A 22,635-nucleotide genomic window follows, 5' to 3' on the forward strand; every position below is an offset into this window, starting at 1 on the left:
CGCATACTGGCTCTGTGTTGCTGAGGTCTGTAGGCAGCAATGCGTCACAAACTAAGGTGGTCAATGCTATGCTGCCGTTGGTATACATTGTGAATTTTTATGTAAATTGCTCTGCAAAGCAAATTGATATGTTTGATAAATTTATGTTTTTAGATAAATAAAAACTTTTAAAAATTTGTTATGGAATGTGTGTGTGTTATTAAACACGCATCCTGATAGCTGTTAAAGCACTTTCTCCTGTGGTTACGCTCCTTCGGAGAGGCAGCTGTATATGTCCCTGAAATCAGACCTCCACGTGTTCACCTTGTAGAAGAGACAAATGCTGCCCCAGTGCCGGGCGGCTCCTCCCGCACAGAGCATCTGTGAAGAGTAATCGTCCTGCTCTCCCGTTGGCCTCTGCCTCCTCTTCCTTTACCTGTACTTTAAAAGATTTAGGGCTTTCAAGGAATTTTTTTTAATGTTTTCTTTTGTTTCTATTCGAAGCTCCTCTGATTTTGGTCATTGCTAAAAAGAAGGGATATAGGTTAACATTCGAAATGTGAAAAGCGAATGGAAAACTGCGGTAAAGAGAACAGGATTTAGATGGAACCCCTGGGGATCTGTACGTCTGCTGTTGACCTCAGCTCCAAACTCTTCCTCTCTCTGAGCAGCCAGGCAAGGGAGTCTCCTTTCTCAGCTTCATCGCTTCTACTGATTACATGGCTCAGCTCCTGTGCACCTGCTCTCTTCCAGTCCAGCAGATTACATGGCTGGAGCTGTCCTGTGCACCTGCTCTCTTCCAGTCCCGCAGAAAACCCCAAAGAGCTGCTGGTGCTAAAATCCTTGCAGCTGAAGGTTACATGGAGCTGTCACAAAAGTTTGTAGTTTGGATCTAGAACCCCCCTAGAATAGGAGATTAGCATAATTTTGATTTTGCTAAATGGTAACTAAAGGAGAGGAAATATAATTTCTAAACCCTCGTACGTTCCGTTGAGACACCTTCCTGAAAACAGAAGTCAGATTAACAGAAAAGTCAGCAGGTGGTGTGTGCTGTCCTTATCATGTGGAAGAGATCGCAGTTCAAAAGTATCTCTCTCAAGGCAGCGGCGTAAGGGTCTTGCTTAAATGGTGTTTTAACAAAGATCAATAAGTCTTCGCATAGTGACAACACAAGGGAGACAGCAGCACCAGAGTTTTAAAAGGGACAAAATGAGAGAAGGTAGAAAATCTGTTTCCAGATTCCACTGCTGCCTTCTCTAGCAAGTGCTGTTCCCAGGAAGGAAGGATTTACGTCCCGACCTCAGGAAAACAGGCTTCAGCAGAGCGCTTCCCTGCAAGTTCAGTGTTCCTAACTTAACAATTCTCAGTATTTTGGGGAGAAATATTTTGGTTTCCTTCAGTCCCCCCTTGAAACTTTACTTTCAGAAATTTCACATGTTAAAAGCTAAGTTGGTAGTTTTGGAGAGACTTGGGTTAGAAGTTTTAAGATAAGAGATTTGGCAAAGCAGGAGAAGAACACAGTTTGGAACAAGTAGAAAGCAACGCGTTTGGGTGCATTGATCCATCTCTTATTGTATCAGTCTTTCAGTCCTGAAAATAGGTCAGTTCCGTTAAATCATTGCATCCCATTTCAGATGTGGTGTAAGCGGGTTTCCATCAGAGTTAGGTCTCCATATGGTGTAGGCAAACAGGTACTTTATCGGAGACATTTCTTTGGAAACAAAAAGAAAACAAAGGTCTATGTTTCAAGCAGTCTATAAGCTAGTTTCTGGAGAGCAACCAGCTGAGATTTCTAGATTTGGGTTCAAACAATTTAAGTTGGAGTGGACAGGCGGTGGCAATCTGACAGATTGTTCTGGATTATAGTTTGCATCAGATGTTCCAGTGAAGTTTTTGTGCGTAAATAAATTGTGATGATTTCTCCAAAGTTTATGTCAAGTTATCCAGCTTTAGTTTGCAGGGCTTCGGGAAAGGCACGGTTTTAATTTTTGGTAATTTTAAGTCAGAAAAGTGGGAGAAAGTTGGAAATGTTAGTCTGAAGAACCGTAGCAGGTATTAGAGGAAACTAAAAATTCGGGATTCAGTCCAGATAATTTTTAAAAACTCTGAAACAATGGACAGAGCTAGAATCTAATAACAGCTATAATATAGCTATTCTGAAACATAATTTTTCTCTTTACAATCACCTCCCTGTTTACCAAAGATAATCAAAGTAAGTCCAATTTACTTAAAAAAATAAGTTTAGTGTCATTATATTTAACCTGATCATTTACCTAAGTACAGCAAGAACAGTGCTTTAACATATAAGCTCTTTTTAAGTTGGATTTGCTGGAACTTTTTGTAAAGAATTTTATTAGATTAGAACACTAAAACCCTCTCCAGGCCAGGAAACTGTGCCACAGACTTACCAACATATTTTATCTGAGATACCTGGCTAAAATCTTTTTCTTGAGGTCCCCAAAATGTTTTTGAGGTTCCTGGGCCTGTCAGAGAATGACATTATTTATTTACTGCAAGGCTAGAAATGCTGGAAGGGCACCACATAGTTCAAGAACAAAGTGCCAGGCCAGTTCTTTCAAGGTTTTTATTGGTTGCTTAAAGTTAATGCTCATTCCTTAAAGCAGTCCGGTGATATCTGAAAAACTGACATCCCAGTCCTAGCCTTGGTGATATAACCTGTGTTTCCAATCATTCCAATCCGAAGAGAGCAGATTCCTAGTGAACTTATGCAAATAACTATCTTGCCATAAAAATACAATTTCTCACATATAGTTTCTAAATCCTGGAGGGCTTGGGTAAAGAAAAAGATAAATGTTTCAATATTTGTGCACAAAGATATACTTTACAAAATTACCGTAAAGCCATAGACTACTTAAGAGGGAAAAAAAACGTTTTCTCAACTATGGAAAGAAAACATAAAAAGAATCAGCAATGTTTTAAACAAAAAAAAGTCACAAAACATCATGTTAGTCCTTCCTTGGTTTAGTTTCTTGTAATTCTTGTTTTGCTTGATTTGGGGTTAGTAATTTTATGAGTCCAGTTTTTTTTTTTTCATTAGCATTCTGGGAATTTATAGGGACTCCAGTAATATGGTGTCAAAGTTGTCAGGAACCTGTATTCAAGAGTACTTCTTGCAGTCCTTTCTATGAACCTTCTTGAAGACATAACACTTTAGGATCTGCAAACAGCTTTTAGAAAAAATTATCATAATAAAGCAATTAGTAGCAAATAACAAGACAAAATGGACATAGTTAAAGGCACAACTGACATGGAAATTTGGTTACTTTCTGTGGCCTACAACAATTTAACATAATACCCGTAATTATAACTGACAACATATACCAAAACAGATTTTTAGGAATCTCATACAATTTTGGCACACATATTAATAACATATCCATAGGGTATGGTCTGGATCTGAGTCCTCACCCAAATCTCATGTTGAAATGTAAACCCCAAGGCCAGAGGTGAGGCCTGGTAGGAGGTGACTGGCTCATGGGGTGGTCCCTCGTGAATGGTTTAGCACCATCCTCTCAGTACTGCTCTCATGATGGTGAGTGAGTGTGCTCAAGATCCGGTTGTTTAAAAGTGTGAGGCACCTCCCCCACTTCCTCCTGCTCCTGCCCTATGAGATACGCCTGGTTCCCCTTCACCATCCACCATGAATGTGTTTACTGAGGCCTTCCCAGAAGCCAGGCAGATGCTGCTGTGCTTCCTGTATGGCTGGCAGAACTGTGAGCTAATTAAACCTCTTTTCTTTATAAATTACCCAGTCTCAACTATTTCTTTATGAAGTGCAAGAATGGAGTAACACAGAAAATTGGTACCAGTGGTGGGATATTGTGATAACAATAGCTGAACATGTGGAAGTGGCTTTGGAACTGGATAACAGATTGGAAGAGTGTGGAGGGCTCAGAAGAAGACAGGAAGATAAGGGAAAATTTGGAACTCCCGAAGGACTTGCTGAATGATTGTGACCAAAGTGCTGATAGTGATATAGACAATGAAGGCCAGGCTGAGGAGGTCTCAGACGGAAATGAGGAACTGGAGTAACGGTCACTTTTGTTACTCATGAGCAAAGAGCCTCTACTCTGAAGATCTGTGGAACTTTGAACTTGAGAGCAATGATTTAAGGTATTTGGCAGAAGAAATTTCTAAGCAGCAGTGTTTAAGAGGTGACCTGGCTGCTTCCAACAGCTTAGGCTTATATGTGTGAACAAAGAAATAACCTGAAACTGGAACTTATATTTAAAATGGAAGCAGAGCATAAAAGTTTGAAAAATTTGCAGCCCGGTCATGTGGTATCTTTAAGAAAGGAAAATTTTGTTAGCACCTCTATCTGGGGTCTCAGGTTCTCATCTGACAAAGTACGCAAAGGCCTTACAACCCCATGTGTCCATAGATAGACGAATAAAGAAGACAATCTGTAAGAGAGGAAATCAAAAGCTGTTCATGCTGGTAGAAAGGATTACCAATGGGTACCACAAAAAGTCAAGACTCATATAAATAATTAAAACAAGCCATTTAAACTAATATGTATAAATGTTTCTCTCCCAAGCTAAGGTATTCACTAAGGAAATCAATTTGGTAGTGGGTCTAAAGAACTTTAACTCTGTGTCAAATCCAATCTCTGCTCGAATGCTGCTTAATTAATTTCCTGAATAACATTTCAAAAACGTGGTAAGATTAACATCTTCCATGGGCTGAGAAAGGCTTAGAGAATCAAGCTGAAGAGCGTTTTGTCAATCTTGCAATGACTTACGGGCAATTGAAACATGAACTTCTCTAAAAGAAATTTATTTTAAATATAGTCAGTCTAATTTATTTCAAAGTGATTTAAAGTGAACTTCTCTAAAAGAAATTTATTTTAAATATAACCAGTCTAATTTATTTCAAAGTGATTTAAACCAATAAGCAAAAATAAAAACACCAGAGTCACTATATCTAAGAGCTAATTTATACAAATAATTTTCTCCTATTAATTTGAATTTGGAAATGAAGGAAAAAAAAAAAACTCTTACCCTCGCCTCTCAACTGAGCACTACAAATAGAGATGTGAAGAGCTGACATTGGTAAGAAACCTTACCCTTTCCTGCTGGTTTCTGTCAGATCTCTCAGATCTGCATCCACTGGCCCTAGTGCGAGCAAAGTGTCCCTTTGTGGTTGTCAAATTGAAGGAAAGAAAATATGATTTATTTTCTCAATGCTCATATTTTCTTACCTGAGACACTTTCCTGGAAAGAAAGTCATATTAACAAGAGAAAAGCCAGCAGAGGTTTATTGATGAATATTGTACCCATCACATAGGAGAAGGCCTCAGTTCAAATGTATTTCTCTCTCAGGGCAGAGTAGATGAGGAATCTTTCTTAAGTAGCATTTTAACAAAAACAGTAAATCTTAGCACAGAGACAAAGCAAAGGAGGGAGCAGTTCCAGTCTTTTGAAGACTGAGAAAATGTGGAAAGATAGTAAAACTTGTTCCCAGATTCTTCTGGGGCTTGCCGATGCCTTCTCTGGGCCGATTTCTGGTAAGGAAGGATTTATGTCCTGACATCAGGCAAACAGAGGTAGAGGCAGAGTGTTTCCTCGCACTTTCAGTATGTTTAACTTAATAATCCTCAATATTTTTGGAAGAAGTATTTTGGTTTCCTTCATAATGAAATAGAAATAATGGAAAATAAACTTATCATTCTTCTCGGGGCTCCATTTGCTCAACAAATATAGGTGGACTCAAGTCAGTATACATACATAAGCAAGTTTTTCTTTAAATAATATACCAACTGGTATATCTAAAAGGGTATTCCAAAGGGTTTTGAGCCCTTGAGATTACTCTGAAGTAATTTTATGTATCTTTCAGGTACCAGTGTTTATTCTCATAGTTAAACTGTTTTGTAACTGCAGCACAAGTTTGACTGTATTAGATTTGATTTCCTGAAAACAATTATCACCTGACAATTAAACACGCTTGTTCCAGTGTGCCACCAGTGCTCCCCTAGGTGAGAAAGACATGTTGGGTCCTATCTCATCTCTCTGCAAAGGAGCTCTGGGCAGGCTATACCTAAATTAACCCAGGCAGACATATATTCTCTGTATTAGTGTAGCATTATGAATTATATGGTGTTTGAAGGCAACCCGGTCTTTTCAGTGACCCCTCCTCCTGCCAGGCTGGTAGCGTGTTGGCAAAACATCTGTCCTTAGGAGGTCTTCAAAGACTCCTTCCTTCTCTGCTCTCTGCCTCTGCCTCTGCCTCTGCCTCTGCTCCCCTGGCCAGTCTGCTCCCACAGGTCTTGGCTGTGGCACACTCCCCTTCTGCAGGCATTGCTTCACTTCTTCTTCCACCCTCTGTTTGGGACTTCGAAGTGTGATACTTGTATTGAGAAACAATTTCCCCCACTATGTCATTCCCCTTTCCTTACTCTCCAAGCAGCTGGGCCACCGGCGCTCAGGACTCAAACTGGCTGGGATGTGAGGAAGCTAAGCCCCTTTCCCCTCCTGGCCTGCTACTTGAGACTAAAGCAAAACGCTGAGGGTTGAGGAAGGGAGAGCGAGTGCTCGCTGAGGATGGAATAAATGCGTGTTTAGACTTCAGCCACTCCCTGATAAAGGGGGACGATCTTCTGCCTCCTGGGAAGAGCCTTGAGGAGACAGCAAACTTGAGAAAAGTTTGTGGGAAGGAACAGTGAGAACCGCAGGTTACGAAGGGGCCAGGTGGGCAGGACTGAAGGATAACTCCATGGTAACCTGCGTGGATCGGTGATTATGGGCCCAGAGAGTGGGCATGCCTGGGTGTGTCTGAGCAGAAACTGCACTGAGGACAAGACCCCTGCCCACCACCACAGGCTCTGGCTCTGTGGGAGCGATGCCAAACTGAGCCCCAGCTCAAGGGAAGGAGAGGGATCCAAAGTGAACTGAACTTGAATTTGCATTGCCCTAGTCGAATATGAGCTTAAAATGAACAATTATATTGTTAAAGAAAATATGAATTATATTTCTTTAAAACTTTGGCTATGGACTTAGATTTCTGCCACCACGTCCATAGCATAACACTGCCTATTCTTTATTGTAATTGTTTATTAATTTGTCTTCAGTACTATAAATCCCTTGAGGAAGGGAACTGTGCTTTCCAGTGAACACCCAGTACTGGTGCAGCGCCTGGCTCATAGTCAGCACCGTCGAATCCTCAGGAAATGGCACAGCTGGTGAACTTTGATGTCTACCATGTCCAACGGTGTCCAATAATATGCTGGCTAAGTGATGACCCTCCTATGGCATGAAATGCTATAGAACCACTTACAAATTGTGCAGTATACAAGTATTTCATGGCATGGGGAAATGGTTGTTACTTTGTAAAGTAAAAAGAAACAGGTTTCAAAACAATGTGATATCTTTTTTAAATTTTATGGAGCTCATACATAGAATTTTTTAAAAAAGAACATTCAACAGTGTAAATTATACCCCTGAGATGTGGGGTTATGGAGATCTTTAATTTTCTTGTGTACATTTTTGTATTTTTCAAAATTTCTCCTGAGACCACATATGTTGTTACTAGAAAGGGAGAAAAGCACAAATGTAATCTTTCTAGTTGATATGTCCTTTACATTTTTTGGTGGGCTTCCAGTTTCTCAAGCTGCCTTGTGGGGTCCCCAGAGCTCTGGGGGTGGGGCAGGAGGTGCAGGGACCAGGGGCTCAGGGGCTCAGGGTCCGTCTCCCAGCACTGTCTCCATTAATTTCTCTTCCTGCCATTTCCCCTTGATATGCTTTCCCCTACCTCATCTTTCCCAAGAGGCTTCTTTGTCCTCTGAGCTATGACACTGTGGATGAACGCTCTCTCAGCTTTCTGGCTGCAACTGCCTCCATGCAGGGACCCCCGGCCTGTGAACCTGCCTCTGCCACTCCCACCCTCCCATGCGGAAACTCCCTGGGCCACCCGTTCTCATCCCCAACCCGTGGGGGACCTCTCGTCCCCACCCCCAGGTGGGACTTCCCTCCCCTATCAGCACCCCCACATGGGATTTCCCTCCCACACCAACACCCCCATGCAAGACCTCCCTCCCCCACCAACATCCCCATGTGGGGACCCCCCTCCCGACCATAGTCCTCATGCGGGGATCTCCCGCCCCACCAGCACCCCCATGCGGGAGCTCCCCCCCCACCAGCACCCCCATGGGGGACCTCCCCCCCCACCAGCACCCCCATGCGGAAGCTCCATCCCCCACTAGCACCCCAATACAGGATCTCCCTTCCCTCCCCAACTAGCATCCCCAACTCAGGACCTCCCTTCCCCACTCCCACCCCCATGTGGGGACCTCTCTCCATCACTGGCACCCCCATTGTGGGATCTCCTTCCCTCACCTCCAACCCCTATGTGAGAACCTCCCTCTCGCTCTCACCCCCATTCTGGGACCCTCCTGAGTCCCTGCCCTTCCTCAGTCATCACAGTCTCTGTACAGCAAGGGCTGACTCTGCCTTTGGCCCTGCTGTTTCCCCTCATGCTAATGTCAGCATTTGGGGTTCCCTGGAGACAGGAAGGAGAAGAACATTGACTCTTCTTTTTTATTTGTGGAAAATAAGCATGACACAAAATTTACCATCTTAAACATGTTTAGGTGTACATATTAAGTAATTCACATATTAAGTAATTCACATTGTTGTGCAGCCATATCCAGCTTCTATCCCCAGGACTTTTTCATCTTCCCAAGTTGATACCCTGTCTCCATCCCACACTATCTCCCCATTCCCTGGCCCCTTTACCCCCCCCCCCACCATTCTACTTTCTAGCTCTATGAAACTGACTACTCTGGACACCTTGTAGGAGTGGAATCCTACAGTATTTGTCCTTCTGTGTCTAGCTTATTTCACTTAGCATGATGTCCTCCAGGTTCGTTCATGTTGCAGCATGTGTCAGAATTTCCTTTCTTTCTAAGGCTAAATAATTGCATGGGTGGACCATATTTTGTTCATCCATGTATCTGTCCTGAACACATGAGTTGCTTCTGTGTTTTAGCTATTGTGAATAACGCTGTTGTGGACATGGGTGGGCAAATGGGTCTTCAAGACCCTGCTTTCAGTTCTTTCATGTATATGCCCAGAAGTGGAATTGCTGGATCAGATGAAAAGTCTATAGTTAATATTTTAAAGGTACCACTATACTGTTTACCACAGCGTCTGCATCATTTTACATTCCCACCAGCAATGCACAAGGATTCCAGTTTCCCCACATCCTCAGCAACATTTGCTATTTTCTGAAGAACATTGATTTTTTAAAAACAATCCATTCAACAAACATCTTCTGAAGACTCCCCATGTTCCTTACCCTCCCCGTTTTCCAGGGATAGCCAGCTTGAATTGCACAGCTTCTGGGTGGGTGCAGGAGGACAGCAAACACTGAGACAGACGCTATGAGCAGGACATTTCCAAGAAGGAAATATTTTCATTCTCCATTTTTAAGGTGAGAAACTGAGGCCCAGGAGTGTAAAGCCATTACCCTAGTATACAACTACTAAAAGGGAAAGCCAGGATTCAAATTCAGGTCTTTCTGGTTTCATAGCCTTATCTCTTAATTCTGATGCCAGCCTGCCTTCCCTTCCAGCATTGACAGACAGAGTCAGACAGGTGACACGGTGTACCTGTATCCACACCACTGGTGAGCAGCCCTCCAGCATCACACCCAGACTTTCTAAGATGCTTGGCCTCTTTGAAAAGAGTCAAACAAAGAGCCATCCCACAGACGGGAGTCAATTTCTTTAGGTGGGGAAAGAGAATGGGAGCAGAGAAAACAAGCCTATTCCACAAAGAAAGGAGAAGAACCAAGGGTTTGGGATTAGGCATAAAGGTCTAATTAACATTTATGAGGTGCTAAGTGCACTGCCAGGTGTCAACTCCTGTAATCCCGGAAGTAATCCCGGGAGACAGGCATTTTCATTTCTCACCTTGCAGACGGGGGCACAGAGGACAGGGAGGTATCTCGTGAGGGTCCCGTGGTGAGCGAGTGTTGGTGAAAGGATATAAACCTGGCTGGTCCTACCCAGGTGCTTCATCTTCATCCTACAAAACTCTCTGTGCTTTAGTTTCTTCTATGAAACGGGACACCTATTTCACAGCGTAGTTGTCAGGATTGGTGATAAAGTACTAAGAGTTAACTGGGGCACAGTTAATCCTATGTAAATGTCGACGAATCGTCTTAGTCTGTTGCCTGTTGCTGTAATGGAATACCATAGACTGGGTCATTTATAAAGACAAGAATTTATTCTTATGATTCTGGAGGCTGGGAAGTCCAAGAGCATGGCACTGGTACCTGGTAAGGACCTCCTTGCTGTACCGTAACATCGCATGGCTGAGGGTGTCGCATGGCCAGAGGGCATGAGCATGCCAGCTCAGGTTTCTCTTCCTCTCCTTATGAAGCCAGCAGTCCCATCACGGGAGCCCCGCCCTGATGACTTTACCTGATCCTCATTACCTCCCAAAGGCCCTACCTCCAAATATCATCAGCAAATCAATGTGGGGATTAAGTTTCCAACACATGAAATGTGGGGGACACAATTAAAGCACAGCAGCTATGACTACGACTAACGTAGTATTCATTAGAAGCTCCTCTGAGAGTAGGGCAGTATCTTCTTACCTCAGTGGTTCCTAAATTTTAGTCCTATTTACACTGCCTTCAAACTTTCATTGATTATTTATTTAAATATTGTTTAATTTAAAAACATGATGACTATTATGCATTTAGTATCTGTTATCTATTTAAAACACTACTTCTTAAAATACTTTAAACAGTATTGTTATTTTCTTAAGACTGTTGGTTTTAAATTTTTTTTCTTTAGACAAAATCTTACTCTGTCACCCAGGCTGGAGTGCCATGGCACCATCCTGGGTCACTGCAACCTCTGCCACCTGGGTTCAAGCAATTCTCCTGCCTCAACCTCCTGAGTAGCTGGGACTATAGGCATGTGCCACCACACCTGGCTAATATTTGTATTTTTAGTAGAAATGGTGTTTCACTATGTTGGCCAGGCTGGTCTCGAACTCCTGACCTCAGGTGATCTGCCCGTCTCAGCCTCCCAAAGTGCTAGGATTACAGGCATGAGCCATTGTGCCTGGCCTAAAGTTAATTATCTACTTTAGTATCACGTTAAGCAATAAAATGTGTAAAAGCCACAAGTTTGATGGGCCAGTGATAAATCTATTTTGCAATATCTTTTTAAAATAGTTAATACGAATTAAAATGCCTTTAGATGCATCTGAAGTCCTCTGGATTCTACCTGTGGCAGGTGTAGTACTCCTTAGAGAGACACCAAATTTCTGTCTCCCATGGTGCCTAGCATCTGCTGTTTGGGCCTCATGCTTATCAAATGAATAAAAAATTTAATCAATTAAGAAGAGTTAATTACTTGATTGATTATTGACTTCAGGGGAGATCTTCTTCATTTTTACCCTGTAACTTTAATCAGTAGGTCAAGTCATAGACTAGAAGGAGGAGTTTCCTTTCTCTGGCCAACCATTTTCTGTGATCAGTCATAAATCTCCAGCAAGCAAATCTCTCCTTGAAGCCTGGTGACTGGATGCTTTCCCACATCACAGCTTTGTGGGGAAATTCTGCCTTCCTTCTGGATAAGGAACATAAAGTCCCTGTCCATGGCCAGTCTCATAGATGGATTTACATTTTTTCCATGTTGCTGAAACATGACTCCTCTGTAAATGATTACATGTTGGAGTCTTTTCCTGGCAAAAAAAAAAAAAAAAAAAAAAAAAAAAAAAAGCCGAGAAATGCAAACAACTGGAGCTGAGATACTCACCTCAGCGGCGCCCGAACATTTCAGTCATCCCCGTGGCTGTGTTTGCTTGGGTGACCTTGCACCGGGCCTTACTCACCATCGTGTGATTTTGTGACCACATCACTTTTGCTCAGTGTTTTAAAGGTTCATGAAAGAACCAAGTGGCCTGCTTTCCCTCAGGTTCCCGAGCAATGGCAAAGCAGAATTCAGGGTTTTGGTTTTCGTTTTTTTTTTTTTTTTTTCTTTTTTACATTTAGGACCCAGGTCACGATACAAAACATTAAACTTTAAAAAATGTTTAGGCTGAAATTTTAAAAAGTAGATTTTAACCGTCTAAAGGAGAGAATAAGCAGAATAAGCAGCGTGAGCTGCCTGGCCACATGCGGCCACCTGGGCCTGGCCGGCTGGTCACTTTGCTCTTCGTATCCTCTGTGCTGGGCTGTCCCTCCCCTTCCACCCGGTTCCTCCCACCTGGAATCAGGCGCTGGTTCTGTCTCCCCTCACCGGTGACCACAGCCAGGGAAGAGGGGAAGGTGAGCGCAGGGGCTGCGGACGGCTCCACAGGCTTGTGGCCTGGCTGGACGGGGTCCCTGCCCTCCCACTGCTCTGCAGGACACTCTGGGTGAGGAGCTGGCAGCCCCTGTGCCTCTTACTCTTGATTCCAGACTTTCTTCGGCCTCCAAAGAGACGTGTGTGGCACAAGATGCCGCCTCCTCTGGGGATGGAGGAGGGAGGCCTCAGAAAGTCGCTTCGCAGCGCAGAAGACGAAGTCAGCAGTGGAACAAGGTGGAGAATGAAGCACGTTAGTCCCACGAGTCTGCCCGAGACCCGGATCGGCCCCCAGCATCCAGGACGGCTGCTTGTGTCCCGGAGGCTGTGAAGGAGGAACCCCGGAAAGCGGGGGCTGTGGGTGGAGGGGCCTCAGGGCAGGGCCCGGGGTGGGGCGGGGGCTGCAGAGGCTCCGGGGCTGCGAGATGCGGCCGCGGCCCGTGCTGGGTGGGACGAGCTCCAGGAGCCCGCGGGGCCGTGACCAGGGCAGGAGGGGCCGGGAGGACCCTTCGCAACGGGAAGCCGACAGCAGCAGCAGCACAACTTTCTGTCGGGGAAACTCACCTGGCGCTGGGCCTCGGGCTCTCCGGCCGGCAGGGTCCCTTCCAGGCGGCGGCGGGCGCTGCAGGGCCCTGGATCGGGGGGTCCCTCCTCCCCGCTGAGCCCCGGACGGGGGTCCCCCCTCCCCGCTGAGCCCCGGCCCGGGGGGTCCCTCCTCCCCGCTGAGCCCCGGCCCGGGGGGTCCCTCCCTCCCCGCTGAGCCCCGGACGGGGGGTCCCTCCCTCCCCGCTGAGCCCCGGACGGGGGGTCCCTCCCTCCCCGCTGAGCCCCGGACGGGGGTCCCCCCTCCCCGCTGAGCCCCGGCCCGGGGGGTCCCTCCTCCCCGCTGAGCCCCGGCCCGGGGGGTCCCTCCCTCCCCGCTGAGCCCCGGACGGGGGGTCCCTCCCTCCCCGCTGAGCCCCGGACGGGGGGTCCCTCCCTCCCCGCTGAGCCCCGGACGGGGGTCCCCCCTCCCCGCTGAGCCCCGGCCCGGGGGGTCCCTCCTCCCCGCTGAGCCCCGGCCCGGGGGGTCCCTCCCTCCCCGCTGAGCCCCGGACGGGGGGTCCCTCCCTCCCCGCTGAGCCCCGGACGGGGGGTCCCTCCCTCCCCGCTGAGCCCCGGACGGGGGTCCCCCCTCCCCGCTGAGCCCCGGCCCGGGGGGTCCCTCCCTCCCCGCTGAGCCCCGGACGGGGCGTCCCCCCTCCCCGCTGACGGGGGTCCCCTGGGCCTTCCCTTCTGCGCCGCCCTCCCCGCCCTCCCCGCGCTGGGCCTGGCCTGGGGATCGGGGCCTCCTCCGGGGACATCGGGGGCATCGGGGGCATCGGGGGCATCGGGGGCATCGGGGGCACCGCGGGAACCCGGCGCCCAGAGCGGAGCCCGGCGGGAGTGGGATGCGGAGGCCGCTACAGGGAGGGACTGGAGCGGGGATGGGGGTCCCGGGGGTCCGGCCGAGGATCACGGGCAGAGGGTCTGGGCAGAGACCCCTGAGGCTGGTCTTGAAGCCAAGGAGCGAAACTCTCAAAGCCAGGGCGCTCCCGTGTGTGCCTCCGCCGGGCAGTCCCGGGCTCCCGGGGTCACACGCGCTCCCTGCGGGCAGGAGCAAAGGAGGCCGCGCGGCTTCCTGCCGGCAAAGACCCGGGAGCAGCCCTGGGCTCTAAGGCACAGGGGAAGGATCTGGCCGGATGCAAGCGCCCTTCACGGGTGTCTCTGCCGAGGCAGGCCGGGGCTGGGGGGCCCCAGGGGCCAGAGCCAAGGGTCAGCTTCTCTGCTGTTTTTCAACAGAGCCGCCATAAAAAATACATTGCGTAAACTTCTAATGAATTATGTTAGAAACAAAGGTAATAAATACTCCAACTACTGATTACTTCGCAATGTCTCAACTGCCTTTACTAGCGTCTCTGCTTCAGCGGTGGTTTGTGTGCCGCCTGCCCCTGGGGTGAAGGGTGTGCTCAAGGGCAGACTTTTCCAGTCCTGTGTTCAGGGGCGTCAGGCTGGCAGCTTGAAGCTGGCGGAGTATTTACACCACAGGGATGGGCAGACACCGCACATCAGGGCTTGCCCCACCCCCTCCTCCATGCGGCTTGCAAGCCGTGCATCTGCACATTCTGAGTGGGTTTGGTTTGCTCTTCTGCTCCCCATTCCTTCCACGTCTGGTCTTCGCAGCTTGGGGCCATCAGGGTGAGAAGGAAGGACAGCAGAGATGGAGAGGGACTGGGCCTCTCCCTCTCTGGTAACCTTATAATACAGCTTTTCCTTGTACAGCTCCGGCTGGCAGAGGTGTCCAAGGGCTGGCTCTCCTGAATGAGTCCTGGGTGAGGCAGAGGAAAAGTTCCCCAGGAGCTTGGTTCGTAGGGATGGAAGGAGAGCTCTTGGAAGTCCCGTCCCTGCAGGCCCTGCCCAAAGCACTTGTCCTGGGGCTGGGCCAACTCAGCCAGGCCCAGCGACTTCTGTTGGGTTCACTCTTGCCTCCCCACACGGCGGCTGCCCCACATCTGTCTGTGTCTCCCTTTCCCTCTCTCTCCAGGCATCTTTCCCCACTTCTCAGACACTGGGGCCAGGGAGATGAGTGTGCGTAACTCCTGCGTGCAGCTGTCTGCAGGCTTTCTGTGTGTGTCTTGGAGAACCCCTCCTTTGGCTCTGGCAGGGAACGAGAAGCCAACCACACTGGCCTTGGGAGGCGGGAAAACCCACTGGGTTCTCTCCAGCCACCGACACTCCTTGCTGTGGAGGTGTCCAAGCCTCCCCACCTCCACCTCCCCCAACCAGGCACCTGCTTGGCCAAACCAAGAGACGCAGTGCTGACCCTTGATCTGAGGAGTCTCACACCATCATCTTCAGATTTATTTCAAATCAGGCTTCTCCTTGCCTCTTTGCCTTGGTCCCACATGGCAGGTGATTCCTGAGAAACCGTCAAGGCTCTGCCATCTCAGGGCACCACATTTGCAGAAGGAGCTGCTGAGGGTCTGAGTGCAGGCGTGTTTGCTTCCCCGAGGACCGCCTCTGCCTCCCGGACGGTGGGGTGGAGAGAGCTGCATTTGTCCCGGGTGGAGAGAGCTGCATTTGTCCCGGGTGGAGAGGGGCGGCAGGACAGGGCCTGGGCTAGTGTGTGCACGGTTTCCTCTGCAGAACCAGGATGCCCTGCTACAGGCTTAGCCAAGGAAAAAACAGGAAGCCCCTCCCACACTGCCCAGCACACAGAAGGTGCTCAATAAACTGCAGCCATGTTCAGCGTGGGAGAAGCGGCACCGAGGCACAGGGACGTGGCCACACACGTGCAGCCGCTCTCAGTGGGGAAGACGCCCGGCGGGCTCATATGCGTGTCTCTGTCCCCATCTTGGGGCAAGAGCTGTTTCTTAGGGACCACTTTGCTGCGTAGCCAGGGTCAACGCCCACTGCCCTCATGCCCGTGACTCACGAGCCCCTGGAAGCTGTAGGAGGTGAGAGCGCCTTTCTGCAGGCTCTGCAGCCCTGCCAGGAGAGGGCTCAAGGGTACCTCAGTTGTCCGGACGCGCCACCTGTGGAATGTCTGATGGGTCCCAGCAGCAGCACAGTCCCAAGCCCTCTACCTGCCGAGACACCTGCTGCACCTGTTAGGAGGTGGCTCAAGGGGAGGCAGCAGTCTCACCCCTCTGCTCACGGCAGCCCTTCGAGCGTGCGTCCCTGCTCTCCTGCTCCTGCTGACCCTTCTCTTCTTGAAACCCAACATTTTCACTTCCTCAGGGGCAGGGAGACATGAATAAATAAAAATAAAATCCGAAAAAGTGAAAGGTAGCCCAAGTGGTAGGTTCCGTCCCCATCTCCCTTGGCCCGCTGCCAATATCCCTCAGTTCCACTGGACGGTCTCTACGAGGTCTGGGTGTCTCATCTCTTCACTATCCCTCCCACGCATTTCGCCCAGGGTGGAGAAGGGTTTCTTTAACACCAGAGACGTCATGTGGAAATGAGACACCAGTTGAGTGGTGTAACCGTGGGAGTGACGACGGTCTCTGGCCCCGTCCCTCATCCCAAGATGAGCAGACTCCGTTGAGTGAGTCGTGCCACTGCAGGAGAGAAGCAAGCCCGGCCTTCACTCCGCGTCCTGCTCCTAAAACGCTGAACATCAAACACAATTCTCCAGGTGTTAACTGAGCAGAGCACACAGGGGGGCTACCACCTTGCTTTTTCTAGATACTGGCTTCCACCAAGGCAGCTGAAATAATGTACAGAGTGCTGTATAAACAGAGGGCGCCTGCTCTGGAAGCTGTGTGGCTGGAACCCGAGGGGAAATGTTGCAATGGGTACAATTTGTTATCCGGCCTGTTTATGCCAATGATGTTATTCTCTTCGTTTAGTCATCTTACATTCAACTGTTAAGTCATTATTAGTAATTCTAATTTCTTGTTTAATTTCCATGCAAAGTAGGACTTCCCTGTAAAAGGCACAGATAGAGGCAGTGTTCTATATTTGGTGAGAGAGATATTATCTACAAATTACAGGGAAATGATTACATCAAGGTCCTCTATTGATGAAATAAACCACAAGAAAGAAATGAAGAGTAGGAGAGGAACGCTGTGCTAACAATGGCTAAGAACCAAAGCCAGTTGACTCTCCTACATCTGATGATTCCTTTACCTCCACCAGTCCCCCCAGTGGATGAGAAGCACGGCCTTTGTGCCCTTCAGGGTTAAGGGAACAGCATTAGCATCGTGACAATTTCCTCTAGACCCGGAGAAAACCATTATCTTCGCTACTGGACAGTGATGTGTCTAAACCACAAACCACGAGGGTAATTGGCTGTGTTCTTAGGAGGGACAAGAAGCAGGGCATGATGTTTTTTTGGGTGCCTAAAACCAGACATCCAGAGAGAGCTTCCTGCCTCATACCCAGTCCAGCCTTCCACATTCTTAAAGAAGGAAACTCAGGTAGCGTGCAGGAAAGGGACCGGCCCAGGGCTGGATGGCTGATGAAGCAGAGACTGCCCAGGTCCTCAGCGTCCCTGACGTGTTCTTCCCTTTCAGAATGGGAAACTCTCTCTAAGTTTCTCCTAGCAGTTAGTGTCTCATAGAAACTTGTACAGCCTGCAGATGAGAATGCTTCTGCGAATTTCTTAGTAGCCACATTCAAAAAGAGTACAAAGTAACAGGTGGAATCAATTTTAGTAATCTATTATATTATAATAATCTAATATTATTGCTAATTTTATCTATCTATATAATCTAATATTATCCTTTCAACGTGTATGTACTCAATCAAAGCAATGATTAATGAGATAGTTAGTATTCTTTTTGGCACTAACCCCGGTGCGCATTTCATACTTCCTGTATATCTCGGTGCAGACCAGCCCTCAGTAGTTCTCAGTAGTCACATGTGGCCAGTGGCCGTGGTGTTCAACTGTGAAGATGAGGACATACCTCTGGTCAGGAGGCACAGCCTGGGCTCTGATGCTGGTTCCTCTGCTTCTTACGGATGTGACTTCAGACATCATCCTATCTTGCTGGAACCCAGGCTTCCTCAAGCCAAAAGTGAGGGTACAAATACCTATTCCACTAACCCATGAGGCCTACATAATCCCGTAGAGTCCATGACCCCCAGGAGGCATCTTGCTTGGTGCCTGGCACACAGGGGTACGCTGAACCCATTGATTGAGTGACATTCTTTCTGGGGGTTCTAGGAAATACATCCTTTCTCAGATTTTTGTCGGGGTAATTCAGGACCACCTTCTGGTAGAGATCATCGGTTATGAGTAACTCAATTTGATGTGTTAAAAAACATGGATTGAAAACCTCCTGGGTAGCAGACATTGGGCTTGGATATAGGAGCTTGATGTTTAAAAAGACATGGTTCCTGGTGGTGAGAGAGACAGCATTTGGGAACTCCCTGTACTTTCTCTATAATTTTTCTGTGCACCTAAAACTACTCTGAAAAATAGAGCCTATATATATTCTGAAAAGACGTGGTCCATCACTAGCCTGACTGGACCTTTGTACAAATTAGACAGAGGCACCTCTTTGTGAAACCAATTTTATTGCTGACAGTCAGAAAGTTGTGCTAATAAATGTATACATATCACATCTATGTGTATATTTATTAATACACATACAGCAACCACAGTGTGAATGGTGTGTTGGAATTATGCACCGTAAAACCCGGACAACAGTGTACAGCAGCCCTCTTTACCATCAGTCCACTGGAGGAAGCAGACACACAAACTAACTGTAGACTAACAGGCAGGATGAAACAGGTCCCATAACAGTGGGACAAATGAGGAGGCAGAGGATAAAGAAGGACATCAGCCGGGAAGAAAAGTATGTGGAAGAGGTGAGCACAGAAAGTGGGGACTGAGGCGAATGGGGTGAAAGGCAGTGGTGGGTGTCACACTCCCGCTCTGCCATGTTTTGTTATTACTGCTTCCTGTGCACTGAGCATCCGTCAATGTACTCCTGGGCGTGTCTCTAAGGACTGGGGATGCCCCTGGAGCCGTGTGGTCTTGTGAAAGTAAGATATTGAGTTAAGGTTTCTAGTTCTGCTGGGGCAACATTAGACCAAGAAATGGGTGTCTATTCTGGCAGAGGCATCACCACCATCTGAAACAGCTTTAAAACATGCTGTGCTCCCACAGAGAGAGAATGTCGCTGACCACCAGCACCGGGCCTCCAGCAGGTTTGTCTCCCGGGGTGGCAGACCGTTAGTTCCTTCCTGCCACCTCTTTTCCTAGATAGTCATGGAAACACGTGCTCTGAGGATGGCTGACACCTGCTTGGTAACCACTGGTTCCAATGCCGTGGCGTTGGTCTTCTTAACCCCTCACTAGACAAATAAGTGAAACTAGCCTCAGACCCATGCAGAGGTGCCACCTCTGTTCATTTCCCCGGGAGTCATCCTTAATAGTTACAAAAACACATGACCCGGGCAGTCAGGCAGAAGCCAACACGAGACAGGCATGTCCTTCCCGCAGGGTGGTGGGTGGGGAATAAGCACCTGCCTTTAACTTCCTGAAGTCAGGGTCAAATCCAGCAGCCACCTCAAACCACACCTTCACAGGAACAGTCATAGCTTTGCAAAGAACCGAGAAGAGACAGTTGTGTGTGACCACATCCAACCAGAGATTACACTCACATCCCAGCCAACCCTGTAGAGAGACCACAGGAGAAAAGTCAGGGTGTGGCCACACAACAGAACCGATGCAGCCTTGGCCAGCTCATGGAGCATATCAGGAGATGTGGACTTGAAGAGCCCGGTCTTTTTTTAATGTATATATAATTTCAGCTTTTTCTTTAGAGTCAGTTGGTGCATGTGCAGGTTTGCTACCTGGGTACATTGCCTGATGCTGAGGTTTGGGATGCGTTGGATCCCATCACCCAGGTACTGAACATTGCACCCAACAAGTAGTTTTCAACCCTTACCCTACTCTCTCCCACCTAGCAGCGCCCAGTGGCTATTATTGCCAAAACAGCCAGATGTTGAAGGTGGGTAGCAATCTCCATTTCCATTGTGCTTTTCCGGAAATATTCTATTTTCATGCTGCCTCGCAAGCTGTATTGTTTGTGGTGACTGATATAAGTAATAAATAAACAAAAGCATCCACGGGAATGCTGCACACCAACAGCCAAAGACTCAGTCCTCCACGTCAGTGGTGAGTGGGCAGAGGAGAACCTGTTACATTTGCATGTTTGGATATTTCATGAGCAAATAAACCTCCACCCAGGAAGATATGTGGATGGCAGATGGGCGTATAGAAGTCTGTTAAATGCCATTCATCATTTCAGAAATTCAAGTTCGGTTACAATGGGCTCCACACTCCTATTAGAATGGCTGAAACGGGAATGAAAAAATCTGGCAATACCCAGAGGACAGGGAACAACCAAAACTCTCATATGTGTTGCTGGTGAAAGTGAAAAACGGTAAAACCAGTTTGGGAAACAGTTTGGTGGTTTCTTTTTTGTTGTTGTTTTTTTTTCTTTGAGACGGAATCTCGCTCTGTCATCCAGTCTGGAGTGCAGTGGCCGGATCTCAGCTCACTGCAAGCTCCGCCTCCCGGGTTCACGCCATTCTCCTGCCTCAGCCTCCTGAGTAGCTGGGACTACAGGTGCCCACCACCTCGCCTGGCTAGTTTTTTTGGTATTTTTTTAGTAGAGACGGGATTTCACCGTGTTAGCCAGGATGGTCTCGATCTCCTGACCTCATGATCCGCCCATCTCGGCCTCCCAAAGTGCTGGGATTACAGGCTTGAGCTACTGCGCCCGGCCTGGTGGTTTCTTATACAGTTAAACATATGCTGACCAAAAGATCCTGCTGCTAGGCATTTAACCAAGAAAGATGAAAACTTACCTTCACATAAGCATGAATTAATTTTCAGTGCATTTAAGTGGAAGAAGCCAGACTCCAGAAACTACCTACTGTAGGTTTCACTTATACGACCTTCTGGAAAAGGCAAAACATGGTAACAGCAGAGGAGAGAGATTAGGGAGCGCCAGGGGCTGCGGGTGGGAGAAGTCTGCCCCAGGCAGCAGAGGAGGGTCCTGACTGTTCAGCACCGCTTACGGTAGTGCTTACCCAATGTGATGCACGCACACCAGAAAGAGTGAATCTGGCCGGGTGCGGTGGCTCACACCTGTCATCCCAGCACTTTTGGAGGCCAAGGCAAGCAGATCACCTGAGGTCAGGAGTTTGAGACCAGCCTGGCCAATATGGTGAGACCTTGTTTCTACTAAAAAAATAAAATAAAAATGCAAAACTTAGCCAGGCATGGTGGTGCAAGCCTGTAGTCCCAGCTACTCAGAAGGCTGAGGCATGAGAGTTGCTTGAACCCAGGAGCTGAGCTCATGTCACTGCACTCCAGCCTGGGCAACAGAGCAAGACCTTGTTTGGAAAAAAAAAAAAAAAGTAAATTTTACTGCACCTAACTTTCCTTTTAAAAACAGAAGAACAAAAACCCTACATCAAAAGTAGGCATTTTAGTAGCTTCGGATCTGAGAAAAAGTGGTTTCCCACTGAGGAATGCCATAGCATTTTGGTTTCAAATATATAATGTTCCTAGAAGAGCCAAAATTAAACTTAAAAAATAAAAACAAAAGAAAGAAATAAGCTGACGTCACTGACAACTTTTATAGTCTCCTCATTTCATTCAGGTCAGGAAAGGATCGGCAAAGAGAAGTAAACATCCAGTAGGCCGCGGCCGGGACCCTGAGCACCGCAGGCCAGGCTGGAAGGTGCCTCCAGACCCCGCACGCCTTTGCTTACAGGTGCGGAGGCTGAGGGCGTGTGTGAGCAGCACAGAGTCGGGCCTGGACTTCAGCTGCTGCTGTGCTCTGCCGGGACAAAGGCAGGCACTGGTCCCCGGGGCCAGCCCGACACTGGTGCACTTCTGACTTTGCCAGCATCTCCACTACCTCCTCTTTCATTTGCCTGTAATCCTGTTTCCTTTCACAGCATGTTCCCTATGTGAAGGGCAGCAAGTACCTGCAGACCTAGAACAAGGGCCCAGGGCCACGGAGACCGGCCACGGGATGGGCCAGGACGGAGGGAGGAGGAGATGGTCAGTGTCTCTGTGTCTGTCACCAAACTCTTCACGGTTCTGTTTCTTCCCTTGGCGTTTCTGTCTTGCTGGGCAAGTTTCAAAATGCCAGGACCCAACCTATTTTCAGCTGTGGCCAGGCACCCCCAGCACAGGACACAGGAAAGGCAAAGTCCTGTAGTCACTTTCCCGGGGCCCTCCTGACCCCACAGTCTTCCTGAGAGGCTGTGGAACCACGGAGCCCATGGTGCGGGGACACACCGAGTCCCTGGAGGCCCACAGGTCTCCTCCCTCCACCCCAGACCCAGAGCGGCATCTTACTCGTTCTGTATCCCCAGGCACCAACAAATAGCTTGGGATGTCATGGCTGATTCAGCAAGATGTGCTTAAAAATTCAATGCACGGTAACGGGGCCAGGACTGCCACCCCTGGCTCCACTGCTCAGGAAGGGAGCCAGAATTCTGTCAGAGACACAAGATGGCATTTTGGGGGGAGGTTAACTCGTCTTAGATGGACTATTTTCATCGAGCTTTTGGATGACGCACACTTGGAATAAACATTTTACCATTCCAATGAGAATTACCTTAACTGCAGAGCTGGAAAGCAGCACAGGGAAAGATCTCAGTCCCCTGCGGCCCGGCAGGAACATGCCAGGCGTGTGTGTCCATGCTCCATCCACTCTTTACAAAGTGGCCTCGCGGTGCCCGAGACCCCGTGGGCAAGCTGCGCAGTGGAGACAAACGCAAGAAGAGGCAGCAGCCCAGGAACGGCAGCAGGAGGGCCACCGCGAGGGACGGAGCGCTGT

This window comes from Theropithecus gelada, chromosome 4, assembly GCF_003255815.1.
Source record: "Theropithecus gelada isolate Dixy chromosome 4, Tgel_1.0, whole genome shotgun sequence".
NCBI lineage: Eukaryota > Metazoa > Chordata > Mammalia > Primates > Cercopithecidae > Theropithecus > Theropithecus gelada.